The 26,418-nt window shown below is 34.9% G+C and overlaps 2 non-coding genes across 2 annotated transcripts; one reads left to right on the forward strand and one right to left on the reverse strand.

Moving 5' to 3' along the window:
* Positions 1-3,747: 3,747 nt before the first annotated feature.
* TRNAC-GCA (transfer RNA cysteine (anticodon GCA)) lies at positions 3,748-3,819 on the reverse strand. The gene has a single exon. It is a non-coding gene; the product is annotated as a tRNA-Cys (tRNA).
* A 21,237-nt stretch (positions 3,820-25,056) lies between these two features.
* On the forward strand, positions 25,057-25,127 carry TRNAR-CCG (transfer RNA arginine (anticodon CCG)). Its single transcript has one exon. It is a non-coding gene; the product is annotated as a tRNA-Arg (tRNA).
* The last annotated feature ends 1,291 nt before the right edge of the window (positions 25,128-26,418 follow it).

Below are 26,418 nucleotides of genomic sequence, written 5' to 3' on the forward strand. Positions count from 1 at the left end.
CTTAAGGTATTGCAAAGCGAACCCTTTGGTTTTAATAACACCCATGATTTTGCTGTGAATAGAATAAATAAGAATAGTTATGCATTTATTTGATAGAAATATGAAATTGTTGCGTTGTATCTGAATCCAACCAAGGCAAAAGCATACCCTGAAATAATAAAGCCTATTAAATGCTTCGAGCAGGGCAAAAAAATAGAATGAAATATTTGAATGTCTTTTTGGACAGAGCAAGCAGGTCTAATATAGGAAGACCAAAAACTGGTTCTATGACTTTAATACAAAATATTTTTAGAATTAGTATATTATTATGTTTGATATGTTTGATACATACAAATTCTTTTATTAGAATTCGGAAAACAGTAAGTCATAGGAATCTCTAAGTTTATACTTTCAAGGCAAAAGAATCGAACAGTATTAATCATTTTAATGAGTAACTACCTAATTTGACGGTTATTCCTCTGATAGCCAGTTTTTACGACTATTTCCCATAATCCTTTAAAGTTTGATACACTATGATTTTAAATTTTCGAGATAATAGGAAAATATAATACATTATATCGCAAAAGAAGTGATGAACAATTCTGAAGATCTTGCCAGGAAGGAGTTAGAATTCCACAATGCAAAAAGAAGTCTGCACAATGCTGCGCCTTTGAAACTTACTCAATGGCTCTGTGAACGAGCACAAAGACATGCGGATTGGCTAGCAAAATAGAACAAGTTTTAGCACAGTGATTGCAGGGAGCAAGGTAAGGTTATAGGGGAAAATATCTTCTGGAGCTCCCAAACAGCATCAGCTGGTTAGGCCTCAGAATCTTGGTATGATGAAATCAAGGACTATGATTACTAAAAAGGAAGTTCGACTAATGGAGAAGTCACTGGACACTTCACCCAAATGGTCTGGGAGGGATCTCAAGAGGTAGGATTTGGCTTCAATGATGGATTAGTGGTTGCAAATTATTACCCACCTGGAAACTATAATCATCAATACATCGAGAATGTGAAGAGACCAGAATGAGCTAGAATTAAGCCAAGGAAGTCTACACATTCGATAAAATGATTTAATCTTATTTGTAGATGCAATGTTGAAACCCTTTAATTATCACATTTCGGCTTTGATCAGTCCTAGTGCCTGAACTCTGTTTAGCTTTGCTAATAGCTGAATAAATTTAATAAATTCAGATGTTTAATGCTCTCAGAAATTTGATATGTATTTAATATATTGAAAATAAATACAGTTAAACGTAAACATGATTTGATCCATCCATAGTTTTATACAGGATTTATGTATAATTTGTTCATGAAACAGGTTTTTGGTCATAGGCCAAATTTTCTCGATGTCGTTTCCTGATCACTAACTGGGCAACGGAAATTGGGGCAAATCATACATGAAACAAACGTAGTTACTCGAGGATAATTACTCTCCTGTTTTTGTTCAGTCTCTACACAATGGCATTTTGATTGAACTGAGGTGACATAGAAACAGCATCTATACCTCTCCTGATCACATTATCCTTTTCAATACTGATATCAGTGATTTGACCAAATCAGTGATGGTCACAACTCGCTTTAGGCTATGCTTTAAGGGCAGGGGCTTACCGAAACCTAAATTAATAGAATATTATAAATTGCTTTTATCATTCTGTGGAGGAGTGGCATTAGGATGATTAGAAATTTCAATAATCAGATGAGATTGTTAAAGATGAGTCACCTGAAAGAGATATCTATCTCTAACTAAAAGTTAATGTAATCCACACGTAAAACTATATGAGTGATATAATTAATCCATTCGAATAACTGACTCCTGTTAAATAGATTGAAAGAGAATAGTGGGTGATAATAAATCAGTATGTTCATTGGCTCTCAGGGCATCGACTCTCATGATATACACTTTCAGGGTAGATATTCTCAGGGTAGATACTCTCAGGGTAAATGTCGTTCAACCCTAATAACACTTCCTTAACCCAAACCGCCCCTAGCTTCTCAATTTGCCTTTCGATTTGTTTCGTATTTTAGTCATTCCCATCCATAATGTTAATTCCTAATATTTTGATTGCCCCCATGATGTCGAGTTTGTCTCTGAATTGTTTTTGGGAGATAATGCTTTCAATGGATTTGACAGTTTGCTCAAAATGCAAATGGTGATAGTTTTTACGATGACATATTTGTTCGAAGTGTTCCTAACTGAATTCTAACACCCTCGCGAATATCATCATAGCCAATGAAAATTCGGTTAAGGGGATCAGCTTTATGAGCATTTTGAACAACTGTCTTGTTGCTTCGGATCTGCAACAAAACTTGAGAAGAGTTTTTTTCTCTTTTTTGGGCAGGTCATTGATCTCATTGATCATCATCTCGATGGTCTCATCCACGTCCCTCATAACATACTAGGAATAAGGGACATTTTCAGGGTTGACGTATAGTTTGACCTCCTCACAGAAGTATTCCAAACTTTCCACTAATTTCTTTCCGTGTTCTTCCATAATATTCTATTCGAAACTGGTCATCCTGGCTAACTTTGAGAGATCGTCATACTGCTCTGATTGGTTTTGGTTGTTGACTTCTTCTTCAAGCATGATGTTTCTCTTCCAAAACTCAGGGATATTCTCAAAGGAAGTGGCCTCATTCTAATACTACTGCTGTTTCATGCAAAAGTCAGTTACACTCATATCAAAGTCAGGCTCATGGGAAAAGGAGGAGCAGGGCGTATTCGCATGGGCTGATTTGAGCAGGACTCGCAAATTGTTGATGCTTGGCATTGTTGGTTGATGTTTGTTTTAATTATGAGTCTTGGAATTTTTGGAATATTTAAATGGCCATGCTTTTCAATTCTGGCAGTTACATTTGGGTAGTTACAATTGTATAGTATCAGCGTAAAACTTTATCAGCCTATAATCCACAAAAAAGAGGGCTCTATATCATCCTTAAAATCAAATTTATTTTGGCTGATAACTTAAGCAAAAGCATCTGAGTATGAGTTCCATATTTCAGAATTTGCGAGTATTTCAAAACATTTTTCGAGAATAAAGTTAAAGCAGATCCGCAATTATTCGCATAATCTCATAAAAATTCAATGCTTAGTGCTGATAAGACTATTTCCAAGCAAATGCAAAAACAACACATCAAAACACAAAATTCCAAAAAATCGATAATATTTCTTATCATTCAATTTTATGCGATAAATCAAAGTATGTTTGTTTGATTAATTTTATCGATAACGGATTCATAAATATTTTCAGAAGGTTATTTGTTTTTATGCTTCCTTAGTTTTATTTATTACCCATTTCCGAATATTTCCTTATTTTTTTATTTTATAAGACACTATCTTTCCAAATATGTTCATTAAGCCGATTCCTGTGATAATATGGGATATGCCATCAACGTGAATATCATTGTCAATAGAGGTGATAAAAATAAGAACAAACTATTAACAAATACCTAGATCAGAAACCTGAATTACTGAAAAACAAATTAAAAGCTAGAATTATACTCTTATTCGAGATGATGTAAATAAAAGAATAATTCAAAATCTCTCCATCTTGGTAAGCTCAGACATTTAATATCTATCTATCTATCTATCTATCTATCTATCTATCTATCTATCTATCTATCTATCTATCTATCTATCTATCTATCTATCTATCTATCTATCTATCTATCTATCTATCTATCTATCTATCTATCTATCTATCTATCATCTATCTATCTATCTATCTATCAGAATTCATGCATTATGTATGCATCACAAAAAGGAACAGACCGGAATTGAACCGGTGACCTTAGGACCTGCAATCCCACGCTCTACCACTGAGCTACTATTCCTCCACGCTCCTTTTTAATCTCTGTGCTTCTTATTATACATTTAGTAATCATGTGTACATGCTCTCATTCTCGAAATTATGTAAACCTGTTACCCTTTATCACCATAAGTTTGGTAGTTGATCCCAATGAAACTATCATTCTTATTTATGACAGAAGGCACACACTTTTTAAAAAGGTTGTTTCCGTTATTTAAATATTGTGAAGGAGTGAAATTATAAGGCATACCTTTATGCAGATATGTTTATGCAAATTTATGTCGTTTACAAAAAACTAAGAATGAAGTTTCTAAATCCTTTTTAGGGATATCGTTGAAGTGTATAGTAATTTAAAGAGATTGTCGCTTTCTGTGCATTTTATTTTATTTTTAATTGATGCCGAACATGCGTCGGCTTTCATGAGTACATTAGCTGATAATTAATAATGTCTGAGGGGCCGATAGGACATTGGAAAGCTCGTGCGCCTGCAGAAAAAAACCAAATTTAACTAATCAGAAAGTTCCTAATAATATGGGCATAATATGGCAATTCGAGTGTGATCATCCGGCGATAACTTTCTTGAAGATTTCCAGGAGTTCGGCTTTGGCGATTTTGCCATCAGAGTTCTTATCAACGGCGTTGATGAATTGCTTGACTTCGGCTTCGGTGACTTTCCTGTTTTGGCCCATGTGTTTCAAGGCGTCGTTGATGAGCAGAGTCACTTCGTTTGTTTCGAGAGTTCCGCTCTTATCTTTGTCATACTGTCCAAACACGGCATCCACCGCTGTTTTCAAGTTCTCATCGCTATAACTCATTTCACCAAATTAATGGTTGGATAAAACTAAAGTTACACTTAAAACGTGGCTGAGGATAATCGTATATATTATTTTTGATACATTAATCATTTCTGACCAATTACGCCGACAGCATTGACTGAACAATGTGTTGTGCCAATGTCTAATTGTTAAGTGAAGGCTGTTTTACTCCAATGCCTGACTGTTAAGTGGGGGCTGCTGTTTCGAGTCTTATTAAAGCTGTAAATACTCATCAATAATGTTAAATTAAAATGATTCTGCTTCTCTTTTGTGAACGAGCTGCTGACTACAGGAACAGAAGTGAAGTTCCTCGCATGACAATCCCATCGAAATCAAACCCAAATCAAATAATAAGGATTTAGCAATGGATTAACTTTATGAAAACAAATATTTTCATTTTACTGTTCATAAATAATTTCAATTAAAATCTGATATTAATAACAGTAATAATATTCGATGCAGGTCGTATCCCTCATAAACGAAGCAAATGATCAAATAAAAATGACAAAATTATACTGATTTTATTGATTGATTGATGTTTTATTTATGGTATATGCTGTTTAACTATACAAATATCAATAAGATGCGAGTGGAGTGTTCGTCGAATGTTTTCTTTTTAGGCTCTTACGGCTTTTTTTGTTGTGTTTATTGAGATTTTTAATTATTTGACTATTCTTGCTATTATTGCTTTCTGATTCTTCGTTTAATTCTGATTATTGTTCCAAAAATTTCATTCTTTTTGTTTTCTCCATGGCGAAAACTCTTTCGAGAGTATTTAATGGCTTTCTTTCATCTATGACACCAAGCTTAAAAGCGAAACTATTTGCTTGACGATTAACAAACCTGTATTTCAAGTTTTATTTTCTTTGGGACATTACGTTATTGTAGATTATTTTTGTGATTAATCGTGTGATGAATCCGATTATTTCGTAAATTATGACAAATGAGGTTATGGCTAAATATTTCACCAACAAACTTGTAGAATAATTTGGATTGTTTACTATGGACAAAGTGATACTTTGAAAATGAACCTCCATCCAAGAGAGATTAATGAAATCCATTGAAAAATTGATAAATACCATCAAATGAAAGGCAGACCGATAATGTCTCGCCATAGATTTCAATTTTTTGGATTTATCGATCGGCCTCCGTTGGCTAACCAACGTATTCAGGCGAAGAATTATATGCGTAAGGAAGAACGACAAGAATAAAATTAAGCTCCCGATCGGAATTATGATTAAACACGTTGAAAATAGTATTAATCCTTAGGTCTCTCTCAGGTAATCGGCATGATTTTTATCTTTCTTCTTCGCTTCAAAAGCAAGAAATCGAAAGTAAATTTAGATCTTCTTTATCATTTTGTTTTTTACATTCGATTAATATTTAATGGCAGGCTCGAATAACGATTGGATTTTATTACGAATTTATAAGCCCATGATGAGTACACCTAAGGCAAGCAATATCTTTAGAACTTGAAAGAAGTATCTGATGTAGACGTAGCCTTTCACGGAATTGAAGCACCAATTCGATGAACAAGACTTTTTTAGAGAGTACTGAATATAAATGAGGTCGATAAAAGGAATTAGCTCGAAAGCAATCAGCAGTAGATACTTTTTGTAAGAAATTGAATTCTGCAAGGATTAGACAGTTGACCAGTTCTCGAGTTTTGAGGTTTTATCGATAATTAGCTTTTAGAAAAAGATAATGATGAGTGTGCCGACAACAAGATAAAACGAGAATCCAATAAACTCATTGGGGTACAGAAATTATAGGCCATAATCTTCAAATGTCTAAATCTCCGTCCAAGCGAACACTGTAAGTTTTAACCCTGCATAATAAGCAAGAACAAACAATGGAATTGCAAGAAGAAGGGCAAAATAAGATAGGAATATTTTCACTTTATCTGAAAAAAGGTACTGATTTGATTGGTAAGCGTTTGGTTGATCTGAAATATTATTCCGAACATAAGGGCCTTTATATTATTTTCGGTTTGTTGTTATTGGATCCCTATCTTCATAATCTGAAATCATCGTTCTTTCCTTTTCTTAATAAATTGAGGAAAAGGCAGAGATGATTATTGCAGCCAGCAATAAGTATAAAAAGTGAAACAATATTTCAGGCTAATAGTTTTTCTCCTTTGTTGCTTTGTTGACAACGAAATTTTTTATGATTTCACCAATTATTCCTGTGAAAGCAAATATGCCAAAGATCATGAGCAAGTGATTCTTTAGGAATATTTCGAATGCATAACCAACGCCGAGATATGCCTTTAATCGGTTGTAATCGATTCTCCATATAAATAATATTCGCCACTCTGAAGCAAGATTATAACCATCGAGCCCACCTTCTATTTTTCTACCAGAGATATACTCGAGGGGGTTCTGTGAGACATTTTTTTATCTATGCTCACTGTGGTATTGGTAGAAAAAATGATTGCTTTTTGTTTTGCCGACTTTCCCATATTTCTCATAATCGTCATTGGGTGCGAATATTTCAGCATCATGGGTTATTCCTTTTCCGCAGTTGAAATTAATATGTTCGAAGAGTATTCGATACATCATTTTAATCCTTTCGGCTTTGTTGAACAATTACAATTTTCCTTCCGGATTCACAACTGAAGGCTTATACATTAGCAAGTTTTCGATCTTATTGATATTGCTTTAATGACTGTTCAGCAATTTGAAATCAGTAAAGAGTTTTGGATACTAAAAAGTGGGATATGAATATTTTTTGCTGGTTTTTGTAAGCAGATGGATGTACTATCTTTGCTTCTTCATTTTGATGTAGGCTGAAAGATAGCCTGCGTGATAATTATGACCGATTAACTTTTTCAAGTAGTTTATCTATTAAATATGGCATAGACTTTCGAGGTAGGCCAGTTAGTTAGGATTATTTTTATTGCTGTTCTTATCCTTCTTCTTTTTTCTCTCCACTTCGCTGTCGTTTCGATACTTGAGAATCAAATCAGTTTCTTAGATGATTTAATTTAAAAAATCTATGTAGTTTCTATGCTATCTGTCACTTATCTTTGTTTAGCGTTTCGGATCTACGCGTATGCCTTAGGCTGATGTGAATTTGAAATTGAGCCGACGTTCTTGCCTTTTCCGGATTTGATTATATGTCAGCGGGGTTTACTCTTGTTAGGATTAGGGAAGAGGCAGCTTCTGATTATTTTATGGCTAAATTGTTATGAACTAAGAATGTTTCCTCAAAGGCCTTTGAAGCGAATCTGCTGGCTCATTGAGAAACGGATCCAACAGATTGTAGTGTACTTATTTTTTTAGGCTGTAATTATTGGCTGCTTTCTAAATGACTTCTTAAGGGCAATATAATAGCAAAAATATTTATCTTTAATAATTTGTATCTTCAGATGTTTTTTTCTATTTAATAGTCTCCGAAAAAAACCCTTCATTCAATTGATCCTTACTGAAAATGAATGCCCTGACAATAAACCCACATTTCATCTGCAATATATACATCAGAGCATTCAAATTGATTGTGAACTCGTCAATTATTCCAGTATACTCTTCGAGACAGCGATAAGATAGGAAATGCTTGTTGTCTTTTTACACAAAGGTTCGATTTTTGGGCTTTTATCGAACAACCTATGCATCTTCCGTAGGGGGTTTCACAGATTGCCCTGTTAATCTGTATGGTTTTTGTTCGTTGTCTGCTTACTACTTTATTTAATTAAAGTTTTATTTGTTTAGGTTTTAGGCGCTGTGATCAAACCTCTGATTATAGTTTCGTATTATATCTATTTATCTTTATTGGTTGTTAATCCTTTTGAGGGAACCCGCAAATTGACTCATCAACTTATTCTTAAGATTTACATTATCTTCTTTGTTCGTTACCAAACTGCTTCTTCTTTCCATGTCTTCGTACAATTCCACATAGGCTTTATGATAAGCGGCAGACAATGCCGGATCCGGATGATAAACAAATTCTTAAATTCCTTAGGGTGATTTTGTTCGCAATTTATACTTGCTCGAGGGGTACTTAATTTTGATGATCAAATCGGATTTGAAAATATCTTCGTCCAAAGAGTCTTATTCAATAATAATGCGATTTAAAAGAAAATCTAACATTAAATGCTATTTTTATTGTTGGCGTCTACGCGAGGATTCTCCGGATTATTTGTTCTCTTTGTGGAGTTTTGAAGACAGGGCTATATTTTCAGCGAAGCTAATCATGAATGTGAAATATTATAGTTTTATTAATGCATTTGATATAAAATTGCAAATTATCTATTGCAGTTATTTTGTGAAAACATTTAAAACCACTCCACAGCTTCAAATTCTTCTGATTATTTTCAAGCCTTCGAGTCTTGCCACCATCATATAATTTCAAGAATTATTCGAAAAATATTGATGAACTTAAAAATATGATGCAAGGTAAATTTATGTAGTGCAAAATGCTGTTTCTTATGCAATTTATGTTATCAATCGATGCGAGGAGCCTCAGAGTTTGTGCGAGTTTAAAATAAAGCAAATAAAGCATAATCTATTATTTTTTCATTGATGATCATGTTGATGTTCATAGAAACTTCAGATCCTCTCGCCTTTTTAAAATAATCATTAATTAATAGTCAGCAATGACAAATTCGGCTTGCAAAACTGCAGGATAATCAAATAAATTGTCTGAAAACAATACCATATTACTGCAAAAATTAAACAGCATTGCATATGGCTACAGACAGATATAAGATAAAATGATGGATATATATATATGTATAATGTATGTATGCATTATAAAAAATAAAATGATCATATGGATGCTCGATTGCTCATTTAAATATGCATAAATGCTGGTATTTTTTGTTGAGGTTGCTCAAATCTTTTTTGATTAGCTCTTAGTTAAGTTAGCTGAGAAGAGTCGTCATATTTTAAATTATGAGTTTTTTGCTGTCTGTGCTGGAAGAATGGTTCGCTTGATGGACAATGATTGAAGGAATCTGTTGATTTGGAGGAATGTGTTGGTTTGGGGGAATGTGTTGGTTTGGGGGAATGTGTTTGTTTGAATGCGAGTACTTAGATTTAGATTTAGACTTAGATTTAGGTTCAGTCTATTTGATCATTAAGGCAGCAGTACTGACATTGTGGTCAACACTATTATTGTTGGATGAGTCAGGTGTCCCAAACGCATGACAATTCAAGTTCAAATCCTGAAATCTCTTATCCATTGTCTGATTCATGGCATCTATGGTTTGCTTGAGAGTACTATTTTATAGATTCAGTCTATTGTTCTATTTTTTGAGATTTGATTAATTTATTCTCATGCTCATCATTTCAGCCTCAAGAACCTTTAGATCTGGTCTACCTTCTTCAATGAAAAGCCCAACTCCCTTTGATCTTTGGTCCATGCATAAGTTTTATTTTTATGGGTTTTCAGTATTGTGGCTATTACTAGAAATTTATACCCTGAATCTACTAGTCCCAGTAGCCATTTATTTCCAATAACTCTTTTCACTTTCCAGTTTTTTTATCTGTCTCTCCATTTATCTCAGGCTTGAACTGTGTTCTTCTGTTAGTTTACCTATTTTCTATTAATACTTTAATTGGAGGGCAGATTGTTTGTCTGATGTGTCTTTATGGGTCGGAGAGGTCGCCATCTCTTTATTCAAAGATTGAACTATTAAATTCTAATTCTTCTCAGAGTATTTGATCAATTTGAATGCAGGCTGAACATTCGTTACATTTGGCTTGCTACTGCCAATGAATGCTATTGACTTGGTTTGGGACAGCTTTCTCTGTATGCCATTCTCTTGAGATATGTTTTATTTCGAGGGTGGACGCAGATTCGCGTTTGAGTATCTTGCAGGATAATGGATGACAAGAGTAGAATTTCGAGGAGTAAGTGCCTATTCTTTAATCATTTGGAGAGTATTTATACGATATTTATACAAATTAATGGGAGTATAGGATTGTTTATATAACAGATTTGTAATGATAATCAATTCTGATTTGTAAAATTTGTATATTATCATCAATTTCAGTATTTTTTCATAATTCTTTGTTAATAACCCGTTTTTTAGAATAGTTGTCAAAATGATGGCCATTTTAAATTGCAAAGAGTCAATTGAACTATTATTTCGCAAAATACTTATTAAAAGCAGGAATTTGTAAAAAAACTATGTATAAAATAATGACACTTCGTTATAAATTTAAAAATAACTAACATTCTAATCTAACTTAAATAACTATAAATTTCAGTGAATAGTCAATATTGATTACTGGTTTAGTCGAAATGATAAGGGTGTGCAGCATCTTCGAAGTTTGGCTCAAGATTTATACATGCTTGAGTTAAGGGAGGTTTTTGAAGAGAAAACTTTAAACAGGATTATCTTTTATGAGGAGGAAGTTTCGAGGTGCAGTACTCATACACGAACGCAGCGCGGGTGATTTAAATTTATACAGCAGCTTGCATGAGTATCGCAATTGAGGACGAAAAATAGTAATTAAATATTTAATGAGGGTTATTTAGTTCTGTGAATTTCAATTTGTAGGGAGGATTGATGATATGAAAAAAACAAAAAAAATGTCAAGTGTACCGAATAAACAAAACAAAATACATTTCACTATATCTGTGCTCTGTGCTCTGTGCTTGATCTTGGTTCTTCATTTGGCCAATGAAAAAAGTTGAAGCTTAGCCAAGATCAAAGTGACTTCACAATCCAATCGCAAATTGATTTCACGATATTTTACGATATAAACGAGAACACTCAATTAATTTTTAATTGATTTGATGACAAAAATAATGCAAAAACAATATTTTTAGCCATATCAGCCACTTTTTGATGGGTTTTGGGTTGGGTTTCGAAAAATTTATGAAAATTCATTTTTTCGAGAAAAGTGTAAAGATTTGACCAAAATCGCGCCCTCAATTTATAAAAAAAATATAATGTTGGCTCGCAACATACTTATAATATTGTTTCGATTAAATTATCTGATCACTAGCTGAAAAAATTCTCATATGAAAGATGCCAAAATAATTCTCTCGTCTGCAGACATTGTTCAAACAATTTTATTTGGGGCTACTGCAGGAGGAATATCAAGGATGGTTACAGCCCCACTCGAGCGCTTAAAAGTCTTATACCAAACAATGTACACAACAAAATAAACCCCCTCAATAGTGGCAGGTTTCAGATAATCATATGTAAAAGGAGGCCTGTTTGTATTATTTAAAGGAAATTCAATTAGTATTGCGATAAACTGTGTGGAGCAAGCTTTAAGATTCACAATAATCGAGCACTCTAAAATGACCTATGAGACCAGAGGCAAGTAAATTCGGCCGCATTAGTTCATTTACATTGGGATAGTTACAGGATTACTGTCTTCCCTCATTTTGTTTCCTTTAGATGTGTTGAGAATTCGATTCATCACATCATAAGATAAGAGTGTCCTCCATCAAGCTAAATAAATATATCAAAAAACAGGCCCTCGGGGATTCTATAGTGGCCTTGCACCCTATTTAATTTCAGTCTTGCCTGCTGGGAGCTTCAACGTAATGTCCTATAACACATTAAGAGCTATGCTCATCACTGAGGGAGATGTCGAACATCCAAAACTATATAAATTTATGTTCATTGGAGGGTTCGGAGCATTTGTGACCAACACCGTTATTTATCCTCTTTCTTTGATCACTTCCAGGCTGATTGTTGCAAACAAAGAAATCTAGTTATTCAAAGATAAAGTAAAGATGACAATGATGATCAAGAAGATCTACAGAAACGAAGGGTTGTCCGGATTTTACAAAGGATATCAAGCAAGTACACTCCGAGTATTTATTGGGCAATCTTTAAACTTTGGGACGTATGAATCTCTAAAATCATTGTGGTCGAGGAACAAGGATTACCTCGATCCACATAAAGCGAAATATTGATTGATTGTATGGCATATGAATAAAAAATAAACTATTAAACTGTATAATTAGTCTCGGCGCTTTGTGTTGATATTGGCTGATATGAGTGTGAACGGCTTCTGGATTATTTCAAGCATGCTACTTCGATATATCGAACTCACTGAGTTTCGAGCAGTCTTTGGAACATTCCACCAAATTAAAAGGGTCTGAATTCGATTCGAGAAACAGGCCATTACTTTATTGAGGCCTATTATATTTTCGATTTTACACTATTGCCGATTATGTGAGTATGCTGCTCCTCTCTTTGGTTTGCTCTTGGATTGTTTGAATCGTATTCATCGAGTTGTTCAATTCCAAGCCTGGATCGGATATTCTATGTGCTGAGGGTTGAGCGATTTGCTAACTTCCCAACAACCAACAGTAATTTCTTATATTCTAGTTATGTTTTTTTTTAGGGTTTATTTTTTTATAGTGAAAGGATCTATCATGATGCTGCAGGTTTAGAAATACGAGGGATTGTATGACTGGACATTATCGAACAGGACTTCCTCAGCGCAAAAATAATTGTGTCTTTGCCGATTGCGCTCTGCTATTCCCCAGTATGCCTCCACGACCCATTCATGAACTCATCTGTGATGCTGAATGTAAAATGGATCAGATCTTTATCATTTTCTCGGCAGAGTAATCTTTAGAGAAGGAGGAGCGAGTGAGTGAGATGCCAAAGATGAATTTGATTATTGAAATTGACTTTTACTACTCTTGGGGTTCACTAAGCAGTTCGAAAAACTCTATGTTTCGTCTCTTGACATTTTACTACTCGGCTTCATTTTATTATTCTCCTGTTTTTCCATACGCGAGGTTTATGTTCATTTCTTCGATTGAGTTCATAAGTTATTCAGGCGTCGATTTTGATTGTTTTATTATGATTACCTCGAATTGTTTTCATCGTTGGCCTCAATGCGGCATTATTGTTTGGGTAATTGCAGCAGCGCGACTCTCATTAAGTACTAAGCCAGCTGCAAGCTGCAAGGCCTGGATGAGCTGATAGTTTAATAGTGTGTGCGTTTCGAGGACCAATGACCGAAAATTATGTTTTTTATTTTTACATTTTTTTGAACATTTTTATATTTCTGTTATTCACTTTAGCAGAATTGCCATAAGAACGATATTGACAACTTGAAACCTAAAATAGTTGGATCTAAAATATATGCCGAATGACAATTTCAATATTCTAAAATGTTTATCTATATCATAAGATGGATAGATTTGGTCGTTATAGCAATCCACAAATCCATTCGCTTGCTTATTTTAACTTTTCAAGGTCGACTTTTGTTTGGAATCCTGCTTTTTACAGTGCATAAGCCACGTTTTCAGTGCAAACATTACCGACTGGCTTCATTGAATATGGACAGCCTCCGAGACCTCCGATTGAAGAGTCCACTATTCGGCATCCAAAAGTAGCTGCAGTGAAAATGTTTTATATTGCCATATCGAAAGTGTCATGAAAATGAACTGCCAGATTTTGGATAGGGAATTTTTTTAAATGCTCAAATAAATTAGCAACCTTCTCAGGGGTTCCTTTTCCAACAGTATCCCCTAATGAAACTTAATAGCATCCTAAATCAAAGAGTTTCCCTGTAACATCTGCAACTTTTTGTGGACTTACTTAACCATCGTAGGGGCATCCCATGACCATAGAAACATATCCTCTCACTTTTATATTATTCTTTTTTGCCTATTCTAACACAGGAACGAATCTTTTAATACTTTCGTCGATCGAGCAGTTTAAATTCTTCTGAGAGAAGGATTAAGTAGACGACGCAAACACAGCAATTTATTTAACCCCGATTTATAAAGCAGTTTCCAAACCTTTAGAATTAGGCACTAAACAAGGATATGAGACTCCATCAACTTTGTTAATCGCTTGAAACAATTCCTTTGAGCTGGCCATTTGCGGGATCCATTTCGGAGACACAAATGATCCAACCTCCACGCTTTTTAAACCAGATGCAGACAATAAGTTAATTAATTTCGTCTTATTCTCAAGGGACATGATGATCTTTTAATTCTGCAGTCCATCTCTTGGGCCCACTTCCACAATTTTTATGAACTCACCTTTACTCTTTGTGTTCCTTTCAGCAAACTATACTATTGATATGTTTTACTTTTAGAGCATTTTCAGTTATTTTCAAGAGTCGAGCAGCTTTATCCATTTATTTGTAATTTTTAGTATTTTGATTATATTTATTATTGTATTTAATTCAAAAGCAGGAATTTGTTGATATTTTTATTAATATTTATCTCTTTCATTTTAAATAATATTTACGGTTCCTGCATACATATCTGAATAATACTTTTTACTTTGTACATGCAAGAAAGCCTGAACATCAGATCACTTCAAAAGAAGATGCTTGAAATGAAAAGCATTGAGCAAGTTGACCTCGACAGCCCATTTGCAGTCATCATAGGCCAATCAGGAGCAGGAAAAAGTGCTCTTCTCAACTTCTTGCTCGAAAAAGAAATATAGAAGTGTTAAGTCAAGGGTGGAAAATGTTTCCTGAAATTTATAGATGGGCCCGAAGTTGGAAATAACATCGCCCAATCATGCACAGAGTTAGCTCATGCATATAAAGATAAGCATGATAACATATATTATGATTGCGCTGGGCTCGATGATAGCAAGGGTGATATGCAAGACATATTAAACTCAATTGCGAACAGCCGCATATTAGTGAAAGGGAGCCGAGTGAAAATTATCCTAGTGATCGATTATCCGACGCTCACTGTCTCTCGAAGCAATCACTTCGATGAAATTGCGAAATTCTTATCGATCCAATATGGCAGCAATCTATAAGCCGTCTTATCATCGATATTCCTCGTTCTATCAAAAATTCCAATAGATGATTTGAGCCAAGAATAAATTTCAGGCTATCTAAAATAAAAAATGCTGGAGACTGCTTCAAATTAATGCAAAAAACTGCTGCATAGCATTCTGAGCAATTAGAGTTGGGCTATTTTCCCAAAAATAAATCCAAATAACATCAATGAATACATCGCAGAAATATTCAGAAAACTGTCGAATGTAAAACCATGCCTTTTGTCACATTAAACACATATTTCTCTAACTTAAAAGTCTAAATACTCACTCATCAGCATGAAAAGATCAATCTAAGTTGAAAACTAAAATAATTTCAACCTTCTCCTCGAACATTTGAAGTAATTCAGCCAAATCAAAGGCATGTAATAACTCAAATAAAAATCGAATAGAGTCGCAAAGGCATCTGAAATTCTCAACATTATAATCAGAGCAAGTCAAAATCGCCACAAAAACGATTCAAACTATTGTGAGTATACTGATAACGAAATCTGCAAAATTCAATAATGTTTATAAATTCTTAATGTAAATCTCTCCACCATTGACAATGCGATCAATGCGATAAAATTATATGAATTTTGTAGGAAAGTGAAAAGCCATATGGAGAGAATCGAGTTTGCTGGGAAATTTTATGAGCAGCTGAAACTAGTTACTGGCCAGTTTGATGCGATTATGCTAAAGAATGGCTCAGAGAAAGATAAGGCAGAACAGGCTGCGACTTATAAACGAATTGAAGAAGAACAAACGCAATCCAACTAAAGAGAAATCGAAAAGATGAAGAAAAAACAATAAGCGATTTTCGAGTAGCTCGAAAGATAAAAAATAATGTTATAAAAAAAGCAAGAAATATTCCTGAGAGATATGAAAAAAGCACAAGAGTAATAATTGCGGGAGAAAAATATTAAATTGAATGAAGCGAAAATGAGAAAAGAGCAGGAAGAGGCTCGTTATTCATAGACAATGAGAATGAATCAGCTTAACGCTCAACAAAACAAAAACAACAACTTGCCGATTTCATATGGTCAAACCAATCAAAAAGATGCTCGTTATGCATAGACAATGAGAATGAATTAGCCTAACACTCAGCAAAAAATAAACAACAACTTGCCGATTTCTTATGGTCAAACCAATCAAAACAATGTCGTGAATTTACCTTCGAATCCTTCGAATTATCAACAGCCTTCAGATCAAATTCCAAGAAAGAGCCCTCCTTCAAAATATTACGAAAGCCCAAAAGTAGCCCCCCGATTGAGTAAATCGCCGGAAAGGAAGACGACCCAATCGAATCAAAACAATTATCCTTTGTTATAATAAGAAAAAAAGACGAAATAAAGATTGATTGGAGAGATCTAATATATAAGATCCGAACAAAATAAACAAAAACATCGATGATAGAACAACATATTCCCACAAAGATCCATTATTGAGAATTACTAACTATATGCCGATTATTATCAAATAAGTACGATAAAGAATTAAAGTTAGATTTAAGATATTAACATATTGTAATCAATTACAACCATTTCCATTTGATTTGATTAAAATGAAATGTGTTTTGTTACACACAGTATTTTTCATGACAATTGGTAATGAAAGAAGATGAATGTAGATTATAGGAAATTGTATGCTAGCTTCGATTACCGGATAATAAGCCGAGAATAAGGGGATACTAAGGGAGAATAAGGGAGAATAAGGGAGAATAAGAGAAAATAAGGGAATAATAAGGGAGAATAAGGGGGAGAATAGCCGTCGAATAAACAGCATATATAATAACAGGCATCTATTTGTATTCCTATTATACAATTGTAGAGAGATATCAAACATCAAACAATGCAGCAACAGCCTCAATATCGATAAGGGATTCTAAAAAGACTCTTCCTCCATCTAAAATGGTTCATATCTTCAATGCCACTCGACAGCCTGAGAAGATCAGCATCAGTAGGACTCATATTTTCAATTGCTAGTGCCGGATTCGTCTAAATATCTTGCACATTATCCAATTTGATGCGAAAATGCTTCAAGTACAAGATATTGGTGTCGATCGATTTGCTGGTCACTTCCCGATCCGTCAATATCCAATTATTGTGTCCAGCGAGCTTGTTATGGGAACTGAGAACTATATTTCCTTTGCCAAGCACGATGTTCCTGTCCCCAGCAACATAGTTTGTCAGTTGAAACAGAATAATTACTTTCATCTCATCCAGCAATTACTTGTAGTTCTCCACTGCTAAATAGAGGTTGTACTTTGACATCTTATGCAGCCGGTAGGTTTCGAGTTGTCCTGATAAATATTAGTGTGCCCTTTTGAAACGTTCGATTGTCTCTGCGGGGATTGGAAGCCCTGAGAACGCGGGTTCAAAGCAATAAGAGCCACAGAAGAGCACTAAAACAAGTATCCATATCGAATATGTATGCATTTTCTATTGTATTTATAAACGTCTATGATTAATATCTATATACTAAGATATATAGACTAGAATAGCGTCTATTCCATTAAAGATAATACCGATTTAATATAGGTGCATTCCTAGCTTATTTTTAATTATCCAATACATTCTAAATTGTCGATTCGATCAGATCATCGTAGAATATATAATAGCTTCATGGTGAGGACATATTTAAAGAAATCAAACTACAGATTTCTTCGTGAAGTACGTTTTCTCTATTCTTGTGAATTCAGTTTCAATTTATTTATTCAAAGATTGGAGGTTCTTGGCTTCGATTTTGACTTTCTTCAGCTCATCTTCAACAGAGTTCAAACATCTGATTGCACTTTTAATCTCTTCGATTAAGTTTCGCTTCGAAGCACAAAGAGTTTGAGCAATAACTTTTAAGTCATCCATTTTCTAACAATGCTCCATTGCCACTATCTTTTATTTTTCCCTTTTTTGTTACCGAATTTGTTGTTACACTTTTTACTTTTCTTTGATCTTTTCATCTTCGTTTTCCCTTTGGATGACTGTGATCCTTTTATCGAGTTTGGTGAGCAAATGTGAAAGTTCTGAGTAGATTTTGTTAATGAGGTTGGAGAAATATGTGCTGGTCTTATCATAAATGCCTTTGAAAAACATAACTGAAGCGAAGTCTTCTTCGAAATCCTGAAGTTTATCCTTTGCAATTTATCTCTGTAAAATTTAAATGATGCCTTCCTTCTTGGATGATTTGATCTCTTCTGCGAGTCTCACAACCTCTTCTTTGAGTCCAATAATTCCACTGACGTTGCGGCCCAGAGAATGCACTTTTTGCGAATAAATGTCGATAATCTGAGCGCATATTAATTCGATTTTGTAATTTGATCGTGTAGTGATTTCATCGATGAAGTCTCGAATTGCCAACTTCGCACTTTCTGAGAGTATATTTTCAATGTGTTTGCTTTTGACATACTACATTTGTTTAATGCAGTTGAAAATGCGGCCTTCAGCATCATCGGAAACAAAACGCCTGTCTCTGTTCTATTTGGCAGCTTGTTTGAACAATAAAACTCTATTGTTTTGGATTAAGAACTCTAAGAACTTCCTTTCTTCACTTTCAAATAGTGTGCCACTTTCATTTTTCAACTGAACCATCTTTAAAATTTCTTTATGGTAATCTTATTCACTATTTTATCTCCCTGCGCGATTTATAATGAGACAGCATCCGTTTTTGATGTCATCGAATGTTTTGAAGGATTTTCTCAAATTTCTGACGAGTTTCGGTAACTTATCAGCACGGGCTTCACTAATATGGCTCTCATCGACGATAAGAATGATTTTAACTTTCTCGTAAATGTCAAGGAGCCTCTGTACGAAGAAAGAGTTTGAAATTTAATATTACTCTCCCTTGTTATCTTTGAACCCAGGACAATCATAAAATGCTTTTTTGTCAATGACAACCTTCGTGGGGACAGAAGTCTCTGAATACTTTTCATGGCCTATCTTGATCCTGGCTTGCCCGACTGTATCCAGAATGGGTTTCAGTCCATCAAATCTAACGACAAGTTCATGCCCACTCAAAAAAGATAAGATAGTACTCTTGCCTACACCTGTATCTCCAATAACAAGAACCGCTTCAGGATTCTCTTTATCCATGGGGATTGCTTCGACTCCAGTCCTAATGAGCTCCTTCAGTTTGGGTAAATCAATGGGCCGTGAATCTTAGTTCATTTCCAAGCAACTTCAATAATTTAAATTATATCCAGTGAATAACCATATTTTTGGAATCGAAATCCCAGGCAAGAAATCCGTTCCAGTTAATGTTGATAGCATACTCCCAACCCCAACCCCAACCCCACCCAACCCCAACCCCAACCCCAACCCCAACCCCAACCCCAACCCCAACCCCGAACTGCATTGAGCATATTAAACATCTAACATATAAGACCCAACCCAAACATCTATAATTTATAATCATCAATATAATGCGATTATAATATAATAGCATTAATTATCAACACCAACCATAATATTTACAATAACTCAAAGTATGAAGGCACTGAGCTCAGTTTGTGTTGTTACAATACGCACATACTCAAATTAGGTGCCAACATCATCGGGGCTTCTATCCTGCAGTGATTTCAGTGCTGATCTCTGTGAAAAATTGAGTCCGATATCATCGATTCTTTTGAATATTCATTCATATTCAATCATATTCATATCCCATTTCCATGCTTTCATTTTACAGTTGAGTGAACTCACAATAGTCTGGTTTATCCTATCTGAAAGTAGGATTTATAGACGGTGTTTGTGATGGACATCCAAGGCATTTCATAAGCATATCCTAATATATTGTTATATATCCACAGTATATGCACAGTATATGCACAGTATATGCACAGTATATGCTGTATATGCACTGTATATGCACATTATATCCACATGATTGACGACCAAACATGACCAATCGACAAATTAAAATAAATTGCAAACTAACAAATTCAATGCAACATAATTTGAATATTTGAATCACTAATACGAATATAAACAGTATCAAAATCGATAGCTTTTATCTCTGCAATATTGTTTGGTCAAATCGTATTCAGTTCGCGATAGGCCAACCATCGCACATAATATCAAAGCCAAGTTGATAATCCTTAAAACTATATATTAGTATTCATTACTCGTTTTTACAATTTTGACAGACTGACCAAACTTGTGCAGTTTAACCTCATAGAATAGTCTCAACAGAAAGTAAGCTATAGATAAGGCTGTTTCCAACTAAAACGGCGAGAAACATAAAACGAACCCTACTGCTATCGAATGATCTCCCAACACATTCAGATACTATTGTTACCATTTCTAAGCCATTTCAGATATGTTTACTTGCTTTAATAGTTTCTTTTAGAGCAGACGGCTTCCGCTTTCCTCTGATTTTAGGTTGCGAACAGTTTTTATGAGGATGAGCAGGATGACAAGATACATAAGATAAAGCAGCATGAGGATGGTTATCATGAGAAGTCGAGTTATTGTTAAATTGTATGTTGGGCTGATTATATCGGCCAGGGGTGAGCATAAGTTTACTTCGTACATTTCGATTTATATATTGGCTTGCAAGTTATCTATCTATATATCTGTGAATGTATGGGCATGTGGATGTGTATGTATGGGTTTATTGGTTTACTATTAAATGAAACTATGTGATGCTATGTCATACGATGTGATACTATGTAATATGCTGTTGTACTCTTTGGAGTTTACGTGAAGTTCATAGTATTAACCATCTTTAAAAGTTAACATTTTTAAGCATTTCATTCAAATTGTTAATTTATGGTAAATACTTGCATATCATATCATTCGAATCGTTTTATTGAAGTCCGACAATACCTCTAACACACATAATATACATATACATAGATATACATAGATACCTATACATGCAGACATAAACATGCTATCCTTGAATATATTTATCATAGATTGGTTGATAACAGCTTTACTTAAAAATATTTAAATGCATCCTTCATTCTAACCGATAAGCAATGCGAGCTCATTGAGAAGTTTCACAGTCCTCGAGAAACTTGGAGAAGGCTCATTCGCCTCAGTCTACAAAGTAATGCGAAATGACGACCAGAAATACTACGCCATGAAGAAAGTATATTATTTAGAACTTCTTAGGTTAAAATCGGGGAAATGAAAGAAAGGGAAAGACTTAATGCCCTGAATTAGGTTAGAGTGTTAGCATCGATTTCACATCCAAATATTGTAAACTATCGTGAAGCATTCTTCGATGACACTACATCGAGTTTATGCATTGTTATGGAACTGGCTGACGCGGGGGATATCCAGAAAAAGATAAACTAACATATTCGGAATAATTGCCATTTCACTTAGATTTAAATTTGGCAGGCATTGCTACAGATGTCACGCGGACTTAAAGCTTTGCATGAAATTAACATTCTGCATCGGGATCTGAAGTGTGCGAATGTGTTCTGCACGAAAGATAATAAATATAAACTTGGGGATATGAATGTCTCGAAAGTTGCGAAAAGAGGAATGGCCCGAACGCAAACAGGAACTCCCTATTACACAAGCCCAGAAGTCTGGAAAGATAGACCTTATGACTCGAAGTGCGATATTTGGTCACTTGGATGCGTTGTGTATGAGATGGCAACACTATCACCACCATTTCGAGCAAACAACCTCAAAGAACTTTACGCCAAAATTCAAAGAGGCATCTATCAAAGAATCCCCAATTTCTACTCAGAAAGCCTATCATAAATAATCAGCCAGTGTCTCCAAGTGAATCCCAGTAAGAGACTATCCGCGAAATAAATTCTATAGCATCCAATCGTTGCGAAGAATACTCCAGTAAGCTAGAAGTTCATACTCGACACCAATGAAACTAAGAAAGCATTTTTGTTGAATACTATTCTATGTCCACGCAATTTGAAATCCTTGAAATCAGCATTACCAGGATCGAAATATGAGTAATCCCCAAGGACAAAGTCTTCGCGGGCTAAGTCGATGGAGCAGCCGCTGAATAGTAGGCCGGTTTCCTCGAGAAGTATAGTGAAGCCGATATAAATACCAAGAGTGATAAATTCCCCAAAAGTAGGCGATATCAAGTCCGAATAAATAAAGTATGCCCTTATGAAGAGGCAAGCGTCATAAAGAAACATACTCCCCTACATATACAAAAGGCAGTCAAATGCAGAATCTAGAGAGAAACAGCTTTCCTAAATAAGAGAGAGGCAAAACTCGGCGAGACAGAACTCTGCGAGACAGAACAGCCGGAACAACTCCCAGATTTCAAGAAATGTCTCAGTCGACAGTCTCCGCAAAAAGCAATAGTCAAGTAGAATATCCCAAGATCCCAAAAGCAAGCTTGAAGCCAGCAACTAAAAAAGATAAAAGGTCATATAAAAGAGTAAGGAGAGAACAGAAAAAGCGAAGGAGTTCATGGAAGATATCTCGAATCGATGCAAAAATATTGAGGAAAGGGTCAAAGCATTGATGGGCCAGAAGAGATAAAGTAGAATGCAAAAGGTATCATAAAGTTACGAGAAAAGATACAACCTCCCACAAAAATACAGTCGGTAGAAAAGAGAGCCTTCCGTTAATTCGATAAACAATGGCAGAAAACTATCAAGAAATAATTCAATGTAGATCAGACAAGACTCAGGCAATTTAGTAAACGCAGCAAATGTAAGGCCTAATAGCGGGCTCATTCGCAATCGATCGATTGAACAGATCGAAAAATCAAACTCGAAAAGGAAACTATACGGCTATCCACCAAAAAATGAAACATGATCATAATTTGTTTATCTTGCCAATTAGCGCGGTCACATACATGGTAACATGGTAACTATTAATGGTACCAAAATTAATTAATTATTATACAATCAACAATACAAATTATGCAAAACTAACAGCCCCTCATAAAAGAAGCCCAACCTCATATGAATGACGACAATGCTTCAGAGTCATCCGAGTGGTCATTGAATAGCTTAGAAGATCTGAAAAAGTTGAACTTGGCAGATCTGCGGGAGTAAGAAGATAATGATCACATTGTTCATGAAACACATCAGAAAACTTAAAGATAAATCGAAATCGCATATCCCCCACAACAGAAGATCATTGAAACTACAAATGTTTATGAAATTGGCCATGTTGTGTTTAAAGTCGATGAACTGTTCGTAGTAAGAGCAAATGCGTCCGATCGAATTGTCGATTTGAATAGCTGCCTCTTCGATTGCAATAAGAATTGTGCAGGATTTGTAATCGATGTGCTTGGAAGAGTAGATAGCCCATTCTATGCTGTGAAACTGTTTCCTGTGTAATAAGGGTAGAGTCGAGTGAACATTGACATAGGATCGCAGATGTTTTACGCAGAAGGATGTAAGACATTGACTGAACAAGATATCAAGAGCATAGAAGGCAAAAATAGAGCATAACAGGACATCGATGTCATTAGCGATAGTTCATCATAAGGTGATAAATAGCTTTCACATAAGTAGCATCAGTTTCCGCAATCTCATAACAATCGTAGGCGTAAAACTAGCTATGATTAGCGCCCTAACTACAGAGAAAGAACTCGATAGAATAAAAATAGAAGGAATTAAGGTCATAACTATGCCCACCCAACCATGCCTGTGCATAATTCTGCTCTGTCCCCGAGCAATCAGCAATATCTCAATCATGTCTATATGATGCACTATCAGGAAATGATGAAAATGCAGAATAACTTCTTCCAGCCTCAAAACCCCAACATCCCATCCAATCAAATGCCGATATTTCAAATGCCACCACAGAACCAAATGCTTCCACAGAATCAAATGCCACCACAAATCCAAATGACTCCACAGAACCAAATGCCTCCACAGTTTCAATTTCCATCACAAAATCCTTCACACTTTCAAATGTCTTCACAAAACCCGATACCTCCACAATTTCAAATGCCCAATAACAAAGTGTTTCCACAAATGAATTTTCAAATGCCAAGTCAATCCCCCAACCAGTTTACTCCTCAGATGCCCCCAAAATGAAATGATATTAAAAAACATTTTAATAATACATATTATTAGCTTTACTTCATGCAAATCCCAATTGCATCCAAATAAATTAATCACTTTTCAATTGCAATCCAAGAAGCAACAACTGCATAAATTTTGGAATCCGACCATGTAACAAAATTCAAATTAAACCCGGCTTTTGTGATATCTTTCGGCTACACAGTAATTCTTAGGTTTCTTTTCTAATCAGAGTCAATTGAAGACAAAGAAGTAATCACTTGAGGAACAGCATTGAATGGTCTTTCAAATTAAACATATTTGATTTATTTGCGGAGTCCGTCTCCGATTGTGAGCGAGCTATTGGGGATGCCAATCGCCCCGATTTGAATTTTACTGCCTTCGTTTCCCAGTAGCATTCTATTCCTTTTCAAATTATATTTAATGTAATTCATATTCCACAAGGCGAGTTGAAATTATTTAAAGAGAATGAACAAATTATCGGTAGTGCTTACTATTTATGTTTAATTTGACATTTCACATATTCGGTCATCCTTTATTTAGTGTTTGTATTAATTTGAGTCAGATAATACTTAAGTTAGTAGCAATGACAACTTATAAAGTAAATTGCAAACTGCTCTTAAGTATTGACATCTGCATCCTTCCATTCTCAAGCAAAAAAATGTCAGTAGGGGTCAAAATATGGAATAATTAATTAACTCATGCCTGCTTTTTATGAATAATTTGTGCAATATATAAAACTAGGGGAAAATAGAAGTGTTTGTGCCCACCCCAATGGTGCAGCGGTAGCACGGAAGCTTCCGGGGCTTTTGACCCAGGTTCGATTCCTGGTTGGGGTGTATTTTTGTCACTCTCTAAAAATATATAACCCTCTACAGAAATACACATAAATTAATACCGAATACTCTCCAGTTCTGACCTGAGCATTCCATGAGTTGTCTCCATCTTGGGCGTGCCATTACTCCATTACTCTCTTACCCTCTTATTCCATTACTCTTTACTCTCTTACTCCATTCCATATGAAAGTTGGAATAGGAGCAAATAGCAAACAGTTTATGTGATAAAGTTTATGTTTTTTGCATGAATGAATGCTAGAATAGACTATAGTCATGAAACTATTGATATTATTCATTATTGTTCATCGGCTATGTTTAAGAATAGAGTTATGGGATCTGTCTGCCAATATCGCCGAATAAGTTTTAAATGTATGTGTCGATTAAAAATTATTAGGCATTATTTAATGGCTTCGAACTCCTTTCAGGCTAAAACTACCAGAATAATAGTAATAATAAATTCCTATTCTTTTAAATTTCGACGTTTAATAAAAGCACAATAAAATAAGAAGTATAATAAATCTTCCATTTTAAATCCTTCTATCTATCAAAACAAAAACTTTAAAATTGCTCCCCTTAACTCCCAATTCTACTAATAAATAGTCCTTAAAACTACAACACAATAACACAATCAACAGTTACAATAGTCAAAACCTATTAATTTTATTGCACAGCAACAAGAATATACTACATGCCGATAAGTTTAATAAATATAATTAATATAAAATGAATAAACTTGCCTACAACGCTATGAACTCCCATGCCAAATAGTCAACTCGTAGGAGCCAGCGCAGGAAGAACAAAACCCACAAGAAGAATCACTCCGAATATGTGATACCAAATCCCTATCGATCCCCACATTCCTATCATTTAATCCCCGAATCATTGGTCAAATAGTTGGAGAGGTTCGATTATCTGTCCATGCAGAGCATCGAGCGTATTAATTTTGTCAATGCTCAACATCATCGAGAGAAGAACAATGCCCTTAAAAATTGGGACTCCAATATTAAGACTAATGCCTCTATCTAACCCGAGCTGCACACCAACAACAAGTAACTCAGAAACAGACTCCTTTACGAAGAGTAGTCAATCATCGAACTCTCCAAAATGCGAACAGCAGCAGCCAAACAGTAATCCCAATTCTAATAACTAATTGCTTCCCTCACCCAACACATCTAATTCTCACATACTTACGAACATTAAGCCAACCCAGAATATAATCCCAACAACAACAATCATCAAGGCTAACTTCATTAATAGCTGTCGGAATAGTATTAGCACAATAATGACAGCCAGC

Source organism: Brachycentrus maculatus, unplaced genomic scaffold (assembly GCF_059751285.1).
Source record: "Brachycentrus maculatus isolate JH-2025_06_01 unplaced genomic scaffold, ASM5975128v1 h1tg001763l, whole genome shotgun sequence".
In the NCBI taxonomy this organism is placed as follows: Eukaryota; Metazoa; Arthropoda; class Insecta; order Trichoptera; family Brachycentridae; genus Brachycentrus; species Brachycentrus maculatus.